We start from the raw sequence: 15,309 nt of genomic DNA on the forward strand, positions 1-15,309 counted from the left end.
TAGTTTTCTTTCTTTGTGACATCTTTGTCTGATTTTGCTATCAGGGTTTTGGTGGCCTCATAGAATGAGATTGGGAGTGTTCCTCCCTCTGCTATATATTGGAAGAGTTTGAGAAGGATAGGTGTTAGCTCTTCTCCAAATGTTTGATAAAATTCTGTGAAGCCATCTGGTCCTGGGCTTTTGTCTGTTGGAAGATTTTTAATCACAGTTTCAGTTTCAGTGCCTGTGACTGGTCTGTTTATATTTTCTCTTTCTTCCTGGTTCAGTCTCAGAAGGTTGTGCTTTTCTAAGAACTTGTCCATTTCTTCCAGGTTGTCCATTTTATTGGCATATAGTTGCTTGTAGTAATCTCTCATGATCCTTTGTATTTCTGCAGTGTCAGTTGTTACTTCTCCTTTTTCATTTCTTCTCCTATTGATTTGAGTCTTTTGCCTTTTTTTCTTGATGAGTCTGGCTAATGGTTTATCAATTTTGTTTATCTTCACAAAGAACCAGCTTTTAGTTTTGTTGATCTCTGCTATCATTTCCTTTATTTCTTTTTCATTTATTTCTGATCTGATCACTATGATTTCTTTCCTTCTGCTAACTTCAGGGTTTTTTTTGTTCTTCTTTCTCTAATTGCTTTAGGTGTAAGATTAGTTTGTTTATTTGAGATTTTTCTTGTTTCTTAAGGTAGGATTGTATGGCTATATACTTCCCTCTTAGAACTGCTTTTGCTGCATCCTATAGGTTTTGGGTCATTGTGTTTTCATTGTCATTTGTTATCAGGTATTTTTTGATTTCCTCTTCAATTTCTTCAGTGATCTCTTGGGTATTTAATAGTGTATTGTTTAGCCTCCATGTGTTTGTATTTTTTATAGTTCTTTTTCTATAACTGATATCTAGTCTTATAGCATTGTGGTTAGAAAAGATACTTGATATGATTTCAATTTTCTTAACTTTACCAAGGCGTGATTTGTGAACCAAGATATGATCTATCCTGGAAAATGTTCCATGAGCACTTGAGAAGAAAGTGTATTCTGTTGTTTCTGGATGGAATGTGCTATAAATATCAATTACATCCAGCTTGTTTAATGTGTCATTTAAAGCTTGTATTTCTTTATTTATTTTTATTTTGGATGATCTGTCCATTGGTGAAAGTGGGGTGTTAAAGTCCCCTACTATGAGTGTGTTACTGTTGATTTCCCCTTTTATGGCTGTTAGCATTTGCCTTATGTATTGAGGTGCCCCTATGTTGGGTGCATAAATATTTACAATTGTTATCACTTCTTCTTGGATTGATCCCTTGATCAGTATGTACTGTCCTTCTTTGTCTGTTGTAATAGTCTTTATTTTAAAGTCTATTTTGTCTGATATGAGAATTGCTACTCCAGCTTTCTTTTGATTTCCATTTGCATGGAATATCTTTTTCCATGCCTCCACTTTCAATCTGTATGTGACCTAGGTCTGAAGCGGGTCTCTTGTAGACAGCATACATAGAGGTCTTGTTTTTGTATTGATTTAACCAGTCTATGTCTTTTGGTTGGAGCCTTTAATCCTTTTACATTTAAGGTAATTATTGATATGTATGTTCCAATTATCATTTTCTCAATTGTTTTTTGTTTGTTATTGCAGGTGTTTTCCTTCTCTTGTGTTTCCTGCCTGGAGAAGTTCTTTTAGCATTTGTTGTAAAGCTGGTTTTGTGGTGCTGAATTCTCTTAGCTTTTGCTTGCCTGTAAAGGTTTTAATTTCTCTGTAAATCTGAATGAGATCATTGCTGGGTAGAATAATCTTGGTTGTAGGTTTTTCCCTTTCATCACTTTAAATATATTCTACCACATGCTTCTGGGTTGCAGAGCTTCTGCTGAAAGATCAGCTGTTAACCTTATGGGGATTCCCTTGTATGTTATGTGTTGCCTTTCCCTTGCTGCTTTTAATATTTTTTCTTTGTTTTTAATTTTTGATAGTTTGATTAATATGTGTCTTGGCGTGTTTCTCCTTGGATTTATCCTGTATGGGACTCTCTGCACTTCCTGGAGTTGAGTGACTATTTCCTTTCACATATTAGGGAAGATTTCAACTATAATCTCTTCAAATATTTTCCCCATCCCTTTCTTTTTCTCTTCTTCTTCTGGGACCTCTATAATTCAAATGCTAGTGCATTTACTGTTGTCCCAGAGGTCTCTGAGGCTGTCCTGAATTATTTTCATTCTTTTTTCTTTATTCCGCTTTGTGGTAGTTATTTCCACTATTTTATCTTCCAGGTCACTTATCCGTTCTTGTGCCTCAGTTATTCTGCTATTGATTCCTTCTGGAGAACTTTTAATATCATTTATTGTGTTGTTCATCATTGTTTGTTTGCTCTTTAGTTCTTCTAGGGCCTTGTTAAGCATTTCTGGTATTTTCTCCATTCTATTTCCAAGATTTTGGATCATCTTTACTATCATTACTCTGAATTCTTTTATGTAGACTGCCTATTTCCTCTTCATTTGTTTGGTCTGGTGGGTTTTTACCTTGCTCCTTCATTTGCTCTGTATTTCTCTGTCTTCTCATTTTGCTTAACTTACTGTGTTTGGAGTCTCCTTTTCACAGGCTGCATGTTCATAGTTCCCGTTGTTTTTGGTGTCTGCCCCCAGTGGGTAAGGTTGGTTCAGTGCATTGTGTAGGCTCCCTGGTGGAGAGGACTGGTGCCTGTGTTCTGGTGGGTGAGGCTGGATCTTGTCTTTCTGCTGGGCAGGACTGAGTTCAGGGGTGTATTTTGGGGTGTCTGTGACCTTATTACTATTTTAGGCAGCCTCTCTGCTAATGTGTGGGATTGTGTTCCTCTCTTGCTAGTTGTTTTGGCATGGGGTGTCCATCACTGGATCTTGCTGGTCATTGAGTGGAGCTGGGTCTCAGTGTTGAAAGGGAGAACTCTGGGAGAGCTCTCGCTGAGTGATATTATGAGGGGCCGGGAGGTCTGTGGTGGACCAACGTCCTGAACTTGGCTCTCCCACCTCAGAGGCTCAGAACTGACAACTGGCTGGAGCACCAACACCCTGTCGGCTCACAGCTTCTGAGCCTCTTTCATCCGAACTGCATTTTCCTGCCTTTGCTGGGGTGTGTTTGAAGACAGATCACCAACAAAGCAGCCTAAAGATGAGTTTTAAGTTGACAGACCTATGCTTTCATGCAGAATGATTTTGGGAAGTAGCCCAACCCTTTCCATCCCTCTCTTATACACACACACCCACACAATCATCCTTCTTCCATGACTGTTTCAGAATCACTTAAGTAGGAAAGAATCAATAGGCCTTAACAACATTCCATTATTGAAATATCAACTACTCCTCCATGCTTACTGGCCTCTCAATTAGTCTGGTTTCCTAAAAGAAAAACACCACATTGAAACAGTACCCTCTGGTCTTATACCATTCTTGTTTCAGTCTTTCAGTCAGCAAATGTCAGGCCTCAATATCATACCTGTAGGGGCAGAAATAGCAGATTACTCTACTGTTACAGCCTTGAGAGAACAAAAATACAATGATTCAGTCCTTCATTTCATGACCTCTCAGAAATAAGCAAAATCTCTGCCGTGTGAAACTAAAGTGGTTACTTTGAATAGGTTAACTGTCACATATTAGTGAGAAGTTCTTCAAAAGTAAGCAAATGTTAATTCCTCAATCGAATATATGCATTCTTGAGTTTGCAAGACATAAATGATGTGATCTCAATTATTATAGCAGAAACTTGTCTTGTTTTAGGTCCATGTTTCCTAGGGGGGAAAAAAAAGAGTAATTCCTTGTAGAAGTGGATAGATCAGACAGAATAACTTCTTAACTCCGTTTTTCTTTTTAGTTTTGCAAGTCACTGAGTCTACATCAAGAAAAGCCCTGAATTACAGTATATTTGTTCTTATATCATATGACTCTTGCTCTTGAAAATATGAGCATAGTTACTAGTGACACCCACAGGCCCACTTTAAAGTCCCCTTACAATTAAATCCCATCATTTCGGCCTGACCAATTGGTCTAACTGATAGAGAAGGCTACAACTAAGATTAGGACCCTATCCACAAATTCATTATTCTTAACTGTGCTTACAAATGATTGTGTCTGACTACTCACTTTGTACATGATGGCTACAAAGGTCTGATTATTCCTGTGGCCATGAAAGGTAGAATGAGGGGCCCTTGACTGCCCCTAATTTGTGAAAGAATTAGTCACCATTGAATTCTTTCTCTGTAAAAGTTTCCCAATTCAACATGGACTTTTTACCAAAGACACTTAATCATGTGCCATAGAGATATAGGGACCTCCTAGAGGTTGTACTTAGTTACTTGGCATGGCTCAGCCCCATTTATCCTCTTTTCAGCATCACTCCAAACTCCATGTTGTGAAACAGAAACATTAGCCAGTGCTCACAGGCAAAGACTTTTCAGATGCAATTCTGGAAGATAGGCTGGCCCAGAAAACAGGGTACCCATCTTTAAATTCCAAGGCACTTTTCAAAAGAAAGACAAGACATCCACTCAGGGAGGTAACTGGTTAGAAATTAAATTCGCCATAGTTTTTCTATTAGTCACCCTCCTTGCTTGGCTTCCAATGTGGAGAAGTAATGGATGATGCTTAGGAAACCCTATGATTTGATTAGCTTGTAGAGGTGGGTTATGAATATCTCAAAGTGGGACATAAACATCTAATGATTCTAGAACAACGTGATCTGTTTGCATCCATCAAATTTCCCTCCTTCACCACGTGCCAGCTTTGTTCTTTATGAACAGTAGTCAAGTGTGCAGGAGAAAATGACAACCAAAGATCTATAGCTCTGTTTACCTGGGGTTCCTAATTTGCAGGTAGACTTGGCCTTAGAAAAGAGTCCCCAAGAGATTGTGACAGTACAGGTGAAGCGTGCAATCCTAGACAGGGCTGCTGTATGTCTGCATGTGTATAATGAAGTTCCTACTGTAAATCACACTGTTCTTTGGTAATAAGAAGCTAATGTCCTACACTTTTTAGGCGTTTTGTTTCTACACTCAGATCCATGCTGTGGACCAGTGGTAAGAAACCATGGCATATATTCAAGCTATGTGCTTGCACTGGCTTCCTGTCAATGACACAATGCCCCTGATATTCTTTAAACTGTATCCTTTCTATGAAATGTTTGATATTACAAGGTGATCTAGGTCATAGAGGAGACATTGAACAATCGTTGTCAAGATACACTCGAAGTGACATTTCAGAAAATCAGACATTAAAAAGGAGAACTTGATAATTCACCTAATTCAGGATCAAGAATGCAGCAAAATCACCCAAGTGGGTAAGCTGTTGTTGTCAGCTGCCTCTGTTTGTTGCTGCAAGGTTACCTCTGAACACCCTCTCTTCCAATTTTCTGCTTTAATCTGGAAAGAAGAAATGCTGCTTGAATTGTATTTAAAGGAAGAACTACTAGCTTCTAAATGATTTTCTGAGGGATTCATCTATGAGTAAGACCCACAGAGGAACTTGGAGGATCAGTTCATGCTGCTCAAGCCCTCTGCCCTTCGGGGTCTACTTTATCTAGTCATAATTATTCTAGCCTAAGTTAAAGTTACTGTATTTTGGTCCCTTGTAGATATTGGTTAGCATTTATTAGTCAAGGTAGGTAGCTTGAACTGTGATTGACAAACGGTCCTGGAATCTCAGTGCCTGAACCCAAGGAAGGCGTATTTCTTGCTTAGGCAACATCCACTGAGTGTCCACAAAATCCCCCAGGATAACAGTCCTCCAGACAATAGTGGTCCAGGCAGATGGGGGACGCTACTTTTAGCTGCGGCATCAAGAACAAGCAGCCTCCTTGTTCAACAGGCAGAGGAAGAAAAACATGCACGAACTTTTCACTGCTTCATTCACATCTCTGGCCATTGGCCAGAACCTGTCCAAAACCTCCACCCCACTGCCAAGAGGCAGGGATGTTTAATCTTCCCGTGCTCCTGAAACCAGATTTGGGTGAGAGCTAGAAATCGCTGTAATGACATTTATAATCCCAAAGTAGATTTTAACTCCAGCTAGAAAACGATCTAGATGTCAGCTTTTAATTCTTTTTCCTCATCTTAAACCCCTCGGGTCCTACATTGCCACAAAGGAAGAAAGAAAAAGCACTGCATTTCCTTTTGTTTGTGATAAACAGGAGGCCAAAATGGCTGGTGCTTCCAGGTCCTGATTTATTGGTTCAGCCAGAGCTACTGCAATGCTGCATCCTTCCAGAACACTCAGCAACTCAGCAGGCCTTTTAAAGAATCCCAACTGGCTCCCACACTGAAGAGGAGAGAAGGGAAGAATATCATCCCAGCTAGCTCTGGTTGAAATGGAAATCTCAAACCGAAACTAGAAATCTCTTGGGGGTTGTCTTTAAAAAAGAATGGCAGGGCTCAGTGGTTCTGGGTGACGTATGTTGGATCATTTGAATTTTGTTTCTCTCTACACAGTTTAGTCAGAAAGTACATGGGCTTGAAGCAGTAAAAAAATAACACAGAAAATGGAACTTTAACACGAAAAGACAGCTTAGGAATTTCTCCCAGATCAGGGCAGCCATGGTATTTGTCAGCCCAGGCTATTTTCCTTTATCTCCCTCTTGGTCCTGGAATCTCATTTTCTAAAACTCTATTAAATGACAATCCTATAATATCCTACACTATTATTGGCCCCCATCTCTCCTGACTTATTTGGTTATCCTTTCTGGAAAGGCGTATCTAACACTTTCTATTTGCTTTTTCTATCTCTAGGACATTCAAGGTCCTCTTTCAAAGCTCTCAGCTCCCCAAGGCTTTCTCTGCATGCGCTCTGTGCTGTGCAGTTACCACTTTATAAAACACCATCCTTTTCTCCAGGAGGGCCTCTATGTGGCTGAGAACTTAATCACACACCGGCTTGTTCAATCAGTATTGCCAGGTGTGTTAGTCATGTCTTTCTGGGGAGGTCAATTGGTCCTTGACACACCGTTTCTCTTTCAGACTCAATAATACTGAGTTGACGTTGCAGGTGAGGTGTTTAATAGCTTTTGTTGGCTGGTTGCATAATGGTACCCCGCCTACTCAAACTGGGCAACATGACATTTCTGAGGCATGTATGTTATACGTGATATGCGCTCTGGCCATGACTAATGGTGTGGTCTCATCCATCCACTCCCAAATGATGGCTGGGGCTGAGTCCACATCGGAGGCCAAGGGGAAAACATGCTGTTTGTGTTGGGACCCCACTGCACTGCTGTCTCTGGGGCATTGGAGGGGTCTGTAGACTGGGTTACCATTACCAATTTTTCGGTCCTTCTTAAAATATAGTTATATTTCCATGCTCCTTTGACACGTGATTTTCCCTTCTAGTAGGGTAGGCAGAGTACTCATTCCTATGCTGTTCATTTTGGGTTCATATGATTTGCTTTGGCCAATAAAGCATTAGCAGATGTACCATGTGCAGAAACCTCAAATGTGCTCTGTGGTTAGTTTAGCTGCTTTTGTGCCACCATTTGTCTTATGAAGAACTTGTCTTTGATGTTTATCTGGTCTCAAAATTATGAAAACACCTGGAGCAGACTTGAATGTGATCTGAATTTGAGTCCAACCTAGCCCACCTGAACCAGGTAAACTCAATCAAGATTTGCCAAACCACAGCTGACCTTTAGAGAAGAGAAATAAACATCTGTTGTTTAAGCCACTGAGATTTGGGTGACGAGGTGATGGGGGGGGCATTGTTACAAAAGACAAGTCTGGGGAATAAAATATGAGTTTTATAAACAAAGGGTTTATGACAAAAGGGTTATGAGAATGTAGAATGGAGAGCAATTACAGATGTGTGGGGAAGGTGGAAGACTTTCTACAGAAGAAGTGAGGTTCAGAGTGGGTCAAAGAATGCTCTCACCGAGACAGAAAAATCAATGATGAGGCAATTCCTGTCAAAACAAACTTTTGCAGAAAATTGGGGAATGGCAATCATTACAGACCCAGGGGAGCTGATGAAGTGGAATAATATAATCATCCTTGTCATCATCTTATTTTATTCTGTGCTATAACTTCCTTTTTGACAAGTGGAGGAATTACACCTCAGAGAGGGGTAGGAACTTACCAAATCTCACACAACTTATTTTGGAGTTGTGTGGGGACTCAGGGTCTTTCTGACCCCAAAGCTCATGTTTTATTACATTAGTTTTTGTTGTGGATATCAGCAGAAGGTAGAGAAGGAATATCGATTTGGGGTCACATTTGGAGGGTCTTGATGGTCAAGCAAATGTGTTTGATCAGTATTTGGTAGTCAACTTGGGGCCCTAAAAGATTTTTTTTGTAGAGGACAGACACCACCCTAACTGAGCTTCCTTCCATAGGGTAACTCATTTTGTGTGTGGTGAGCCAAGTGGTTAGAGAGGGTGAATTTCAGAGCCCGAGAAACCACTCCAGAAGTATCAACATTGGTCTAGGTGTCAGGTCACTGGTTGTGCATGGGAGTCAAGGTAGAAGGAATGGACTCCGTTTTATTCAGCTGACAGGGAATAATTTTGGGATAATGCTATTGATATAGTTGTACTGAGTTGCCCCTACTGTTTTTTAACATCATAATTGTTAATAACTTTTTATTTGGAAACTTACAAAACAGCTGCAGCAGTAGCACAACAAACACCCAACTTTATCTGTTCTCAACATTTGGACTTGTTTATTTTCCTTTTCTCTCTCTAAATATACATATATACACATATACATAAATATATTTTTTGTAAACCATTAAGGAGTAGGTAGCATACATTATGAATTTTTACCAGAAGTTTCTTAACTGTATATTTCCTAAGGATAAGGATAGTCTTTAAATAAACTGCAGTCACTTGTGAATTTCAGGACATTTATGGCATTATTTTCCTTCTACTGCAAGATCCAGTGTAGGAGCACACATTTCATTTAATTGTTTAGTTTTCTTTCATCTGGAACTGTTTCTCAGCCTGTCTTTTCAGTTATGACATTGACAGTTTTGAATAGTATGACTGCCTCTTTTTAGTTGAATATTCCTCATTTGGAAATTTCCCAGAGTTCCTCATGCCCAGATCCAGTTCTGTATTTTCAGCTGGGATATCACATGGGGGATATTGTGCCTTTGTCAAGATATCACATTCGGAGGCATAGGATGTCCACTGGCCCATCATTGGTGATGATGATTTTGATCACCCAAAGTATTATCTAAGGTTTTCCCCTTCCAGGGGTTGTCCAGTTTCTTCACAGTGTAGTTAATATGCTTCACTTGCAACTAATAAAACAGTTTGTCAAAGACACTTACGACCATGCAACTATCTTGCTCCTCATCAAAATTTCTCTATTAATTAAGCATCCTTTGATGATTTTTGCCTGCTCCTATCTTTGCTATGATGGCTACAAAATAATGATTTTCAAACTCTTGTTCATCTGCTTCATCTACCAGCCAGGAATCAGCATTATGTTGAAGCAAGAGTCTTCCTTCTCCCATGTTTATTTATTGGCCTGTCTAGCTATTTTGGGCATGGACTCAGGGATTACCTTCCTTAAATATTTTGATGCCCAAATTGTTCTAGATTTGGCCAGCAAGAGCTCCTTCAAGTTACTCCCGTGTCTTTATGATATAACCCCAAGGCTTTATTCTTTTAAACAGTTAAAAGAATTTTTTTGGTCTAACAAACAAACCTTGGGCAGACTATTTTCTATGATCATGTTCCAGAAACTAACAAGCTCATTAAGTGATCAAATCCGGAACTACTGCCTTCATTAATTCTTTGTTACAAGCAACTAAACTATGATCCCGGTTTTTCCTGAAAATCATATACTCTTGCTTCTCAACCACACAGAGCTCATTTAAAAGTCATTCACCTTAGAAATGTCCTTGGTTGATCCAGAATTTTAGCACCAAATTCTGGTCACTTGTTTTATATTCTTATACAGTGCTTGCTCTACTTCTGGGCTCAGGTCTTTCCTGCAATTTGAGATCAATGGATGGTTAAGCTAAAATGTTACCCAGGCAACGAAGATCATGACTCAAATTCAGACAAGAATATATCCTGATGATGACACTCTGTGGGGAAAAGAAAATCTGGGATTAGAAGTGGAAGAAGTTTCAGAGAGTGTGGTACACTCTTACCAGATCTCTTTCTGTCACCAGGACCTTGGTTCAAGGTGTGTCTATTAGAGATATGAGTTGGAACATATTCTCTTCCAGCTCATCCTCCATGGAGGAAACAAGGGACAATTAAAGAAATTATGAGTTACCAAAATATCCTTTATTTTCAATACACTAGGATATGGTTATCTAAGGTGAACATCCAAACGGGTAGGCAGCAGGCACTGGTGCCTCACCTCTATCCCATATACTAGGAGAGTACATCCATGCCCAGCTGCTTTGTGTGTTGGCAACTAAAGACTCACAGCTGCTCCCTTGTCTAGAAAATTGCCCTAGGCCAACGGGAGCCTTTGTGCCCAGGATGTGAGGCTCATCTCCTTGGACTCAGGACAGCCTAAAGCCAATGAGTGATGGATTCAGGGGTACAGAAGGCTGATTCTTTTTCCTTAAATTGGGACCAACTCTGTGGTACAATTCCTGTTGCAAAGCTTTTTGTGGGATCAAGTGGAAGCTGGGCTCCAGAGGAGCCCACAGTCTTGCTCAGCTAGTTCTCCTGACACATCTTCTTCTTTCTCTCCCAAGAGCACTCTCAATAAATCATGTGTCTTGGGATGCAAATTCTTGTCTCAGGCTCTGCATCTAGGTAACTTGACCTAAATAATCCAACCAAATTAGTATGGGAACATTTTGCCCTCTATATATTCCAGAAATGCATTCCAAGGATGCTCTGTGTATTCTCAGCTTTCTTGCTTTTGAACTTGAATTTCTTCCACTCAGAATGTTTTCTCCTCACCGTCTCTGCTTTTGAAATGCTATCTGTGAAAATCCAGTTCAAATGCTTCTTCCTCCATGAAGCCTTCCAAGATTCCCTGAATCCAAACCAATGTCCCTTTTTCCCATATTCCTTTGGGTCTTTATTTGTTTCTCTAGCAAGGCACTTTCCATATTCTGCTTTTCTTTTTATTACCAGTGAAGTCATCTCACTTCTCCACTGTACTTGAGGAAAATACATCTTATTCCCTTCTACTCACATCTCTTCAGTCCATCTACCTTCTGATCTTTTCAGCTTGGCCAGCTTACCTACATTCTACATGGCCCATAAGACCGATGCTGAAAACATTGTCTGCCCTAGGTAATGCTCCAACCATTCGTCATAGACACACCACACCCTGATGCTTGAATTCCAGGCTTTGTATATACCCTTGCTTTTTTCCTTCTCCTTGCCCCTTCAGCGTAGTGTCTTGAACTTGTCCTTTTGAACTTTCATACTTGGTTTCTAGTTTGGCTCTGGATTCAACTCATTCTAATATTCCCTGCAGCCTTGGGTGAGAGTTGCTTTCCCAAATCACGTACCTATCAAGGATTCAATACATATGTATGTTCTGGAGCCCATGGGAATAACTGCCCTGTTTGCTTTCCACAAGCACTCAGGTTATCTACTGGGAGTCACAAAGAACCAAGAAGCTGGGTCATGGTAAATTTTACAGCCAATTAGTGGGAGGCCATCATCCAATGAGTAGACTTTGGCTCACTCAAGTTTGAGCCATTACCTTTTACCAGTGTTTAGTAGATTCAGGTCCTGGTTCAAGCTTTAACTTTGTTTCCTTCCCCCAAGCTCAGGACACAATCAGGTTCTCCTAGAGAGTGATGGGGGCCATAGTCAGGAGTCCAAAAATTCAGAATGAGAGATTTTGGGGGGTTCTAGTCTTCTTTGGTGTCAGTGGACTCAGTTGGACCTAGACAGGCTTTTGCTGATTGGTTGGAAAATGTCCACACAATTCTCTGTTCCTAGTTTAATAACTTTTAACACCATTTTCCATACCATCTGAGGCCACTCCTCAATGGAGCTTTCCAAGCAAAAGTGTGTTATCAGTTGCAAAGCACTAAGAAGATGTTAGTTGCAGCTGTTTTAGCAAATTGGAATTTCAAGGCAGGAAAAGGGAGTTCATTTGGCTGTTCCTCTTTTCTTAAAATTGAGAAGCTTTGAACTCTGGCACTTAATTTTTCTCATAATTACAGTGAGAGAGGGAGAATTAAAACTAAATTTCAAGCAATTAAATGTGCAAGGGCAAAAGTGGCTATTATGTTAAAATGCAGGGTCCATTTTCATTTTACTTAAGTTGGCTGTTAAGAAAAGGATCTGAGATGCAGGAGGTGGGGACAGGGCCTATATACTAAGATCTTGACCTCAAAGCCCCATGAATGTGTTTTTAGTACTTTCAGCCCCAAATAGATGTCTTAGATAAAAGTATTATGCATGAGACACGATGTATTTTTGTGGCTTTACAGAAAGACAAAGATTTTTCATTAATGAGGGTTTAGAGATTTGTGATGTATTTATTGATTATATACCTATATCTTAGGTACACTTATCAGAAGTCAAAAAATGCCCCTTCATTTCCCAAATGCCAGCAAAACTATGTCTAGTTAGAACCAGCCAAAATAGAGGACAGATTTATAACTGATGAAATCTTAGTAGCATTTGGTAATATAAAATAGAGAAAACACATTCTCAATTGAAGGGGACATACTTCTCCCACACCTATTGTGGATAATGTTCTGTTTGTTAATATGCTCATTTATTCATCCATATTAATGCATCTTTAAAAATTTTTTTATCTTTTATTTTGTGAAATATTTAACTACCAATTCACAAGAAGTTGCAAAGAAATGAGCAGGGCCGTTCGGTGTACTCTTCACCCAGCCTCCCCGAGTGTTTGCATCCCGCATAACTAGAGAACTGTATCAAATTGAGGAAATCATTATTTGTATGACTCACAAAGCTTATTCAATTACACAAGCACTCGTGTGTGTGTGTGTGTGTGTGTGTGTGTAGCTCTATGTGATTTTCTCACTAGTGCTACTCTGTGTAAGCACAACCACAATCAAAATACAGAACTCTTTCATCACCACAAGGCTCCCTCATGTTATCCTTTTATAGTCATACCAATCCTCTCCTCACCATACCCAGTCCCTGTCGAGTACCAGCCTGTTCTCCATTGCTCTAATTATGTTATTTCAGGAATGTAACATAAATGGAATCTTGCAATAGCTATCCTTTCAAGATTGGCTATTTTTATTCAGCCTAATTTCCTTGAGGTGTATCCAAGTTTTTGTGTGTATTAGTAGTTTGTTCTTTTCTAATACTAAGTGGTCTGAATGGGATGGATGTATCACACTTTGTTTTTCTATCCACCCACTGAAGACAAAAGACAAAAATTTATTTAAGAATTTCTATGTATCTGTTTTAGCTGAGTATCTCACTAACCTTAGATATGAAGAGATAAAGCTCAGAGCCGATCGATTATGGAATAGGGTCTGATCTCCAGGAGGACTGATTTTGAATTAAGAGAATGGAGATGAGGTAGCCCTCTGGGTTACGTCTCTCTGAAAGGCATGATCATGACCCCTCCTGGATGCTAATGGATGCTGCTCACAAGAGTGAGATCAGAACCAGGTCCCAGATTTGAGTTACTACATTTAAACTTCAGGTCTGCAAATTATAGAATGGCAATAGGTTAGGAGCATACTTTTCCAACTTTAAGATGCATATGAATCACCCAGAGGTCCTGTGAAAATGCAGATTCTAATTCAGAAGGTCTGGCTAGGGGCTCCCAGGTGATACTTTTGCTGCTGGTCCATGGACCTCTTTTTGAGCAACAGTGGACCAGATGATACCTGAGACTCCCTTATACTTTTCCTTGCTTCCTTGAGACTAGTTTATAGGCTGAGAAGTGAAAGTTCTGGGGATAAAATATTAAATGACAGGAATTCAGTGATTCGAGATGTGCCACTGAGAGAATTGAGAGGCCAGAATGTCAGCCAATCTCTGCTCCACATGTGTTCACCTGGGATTGCCAAATGGGAACTGCATATAACTCCTCAAGGACCACAGCTTTGACCCCTGTGACCAGACATGGACAAGAGCGTGCTTGGTGGGACATGGTGGGTCTCTGTGGTTCCCAGCTCTTGCACACCCTAACTCTCCTGAATGACACTGAGGGGAGAATGAGCAGTGAGGAGTGGACTAGATTGCTCTGGAAGCTCATGGTGTTGAGCAGCTGACAACATGTGTGCTGTATAAACAGAGGAAGAATTTTCTTCTCATGTTCTTTTGCCTTCAGGCATGGAAGGGGGTAGACTTATTCTAGGTCATTCTAACACAGCCTAATTAGGCCAAGTGGGCTGCAGATTTGAGTTCAAAATAATGATCATCTTGAGAAGTGTTGTTGTCAAAGTTACAGGTTGGCTTGTGAGGTGATGAACTCCCTGCCACGACAGGAGTGAAGCACAAAGCAAGATGATGGTCTATTGGTTCTATACAAGGATTGCGTGGAAGGATGGCCTAGGTCAGGGGTCAGCCAATTTCTGTCTGTAAAGGGCCAGATAGTAAGTATTTTCGGCTTTGGGGCCATACAATCCCTGTCACAACTACTCAGCTCTGCTGTTGTATCCCCCAAAGCAGCCACAGACCACACATAAATAAATAAGCATTGCCTGCATTACAATAAAATGTTATTTATAAACACCAAAATGTGAATTTCACAGTTTTCATGTGTCATGGAATATTGTTCATCTTTTGATTTCTTTTTCTATAATTAAAAGGTGTGAAAATCATTCTTAGCTCACAGACAAAAACATGGTAGCAGGCTGCTTTTGGCATGCGACCGTTAGTTTACCTCTGGCCTAGATGAACCTCAAAATGTCAGGAGTCTGGGGGTGCAGGGAGGATTCTGGCCTTGCTTGGCATACTCTGGAGGTGGCTTCCTCCAGCCAAGAGGAAGGGGCTTGCCTTCCACAGGTAAATCCTTGTCTTCCAGAGTTAAATGTGTTTCAGAGAGAGGTGGATGTTTCACTGGATCTCACCCTGCCGGAAGTGGTTGCTCCCTCCCGCGGGAATTAGGATCGGTTCTGACAAGGGTTGACTTTCTCAGGCTCTAAGCAGTAGATTCAGCCCACAATGTTTGCCCCTGTCTCAGATTGTTTCACCTTTGTACGTCACCTTTGTACGTTGCCATGAGTTCTTTCATCTGGTTTCATCTAGAGAGCAGGCTGACTGTACCTGCGGACAGCAGCCCTTAGGAATAATCCTTGGTGTAGTTAAGACTTTCTGAGGCTGACCTACATGGCACTTTCAGTTATTGTGATTGGCTGCTAGTGTAGACCTGGGTTCTTGGGTGAGCGTCCTGAAACACCCCCCCCATGCCTTCTGCTGCAGACATCAATACACTCCCCCACATTTGATAAT

This window comes from Mesoplodon mirus (genome assembly GCF_964341445.2).
Source record: "Mesoplodon mirus genome assembly, chromosome: 15".
Taxonomy (NCBI): Eukaryota; Metazoa; Chordata; class Mammalia; order Artiodactyla; family Ziphiidae; genus Mesoplodon; species Mesoplodon mirus.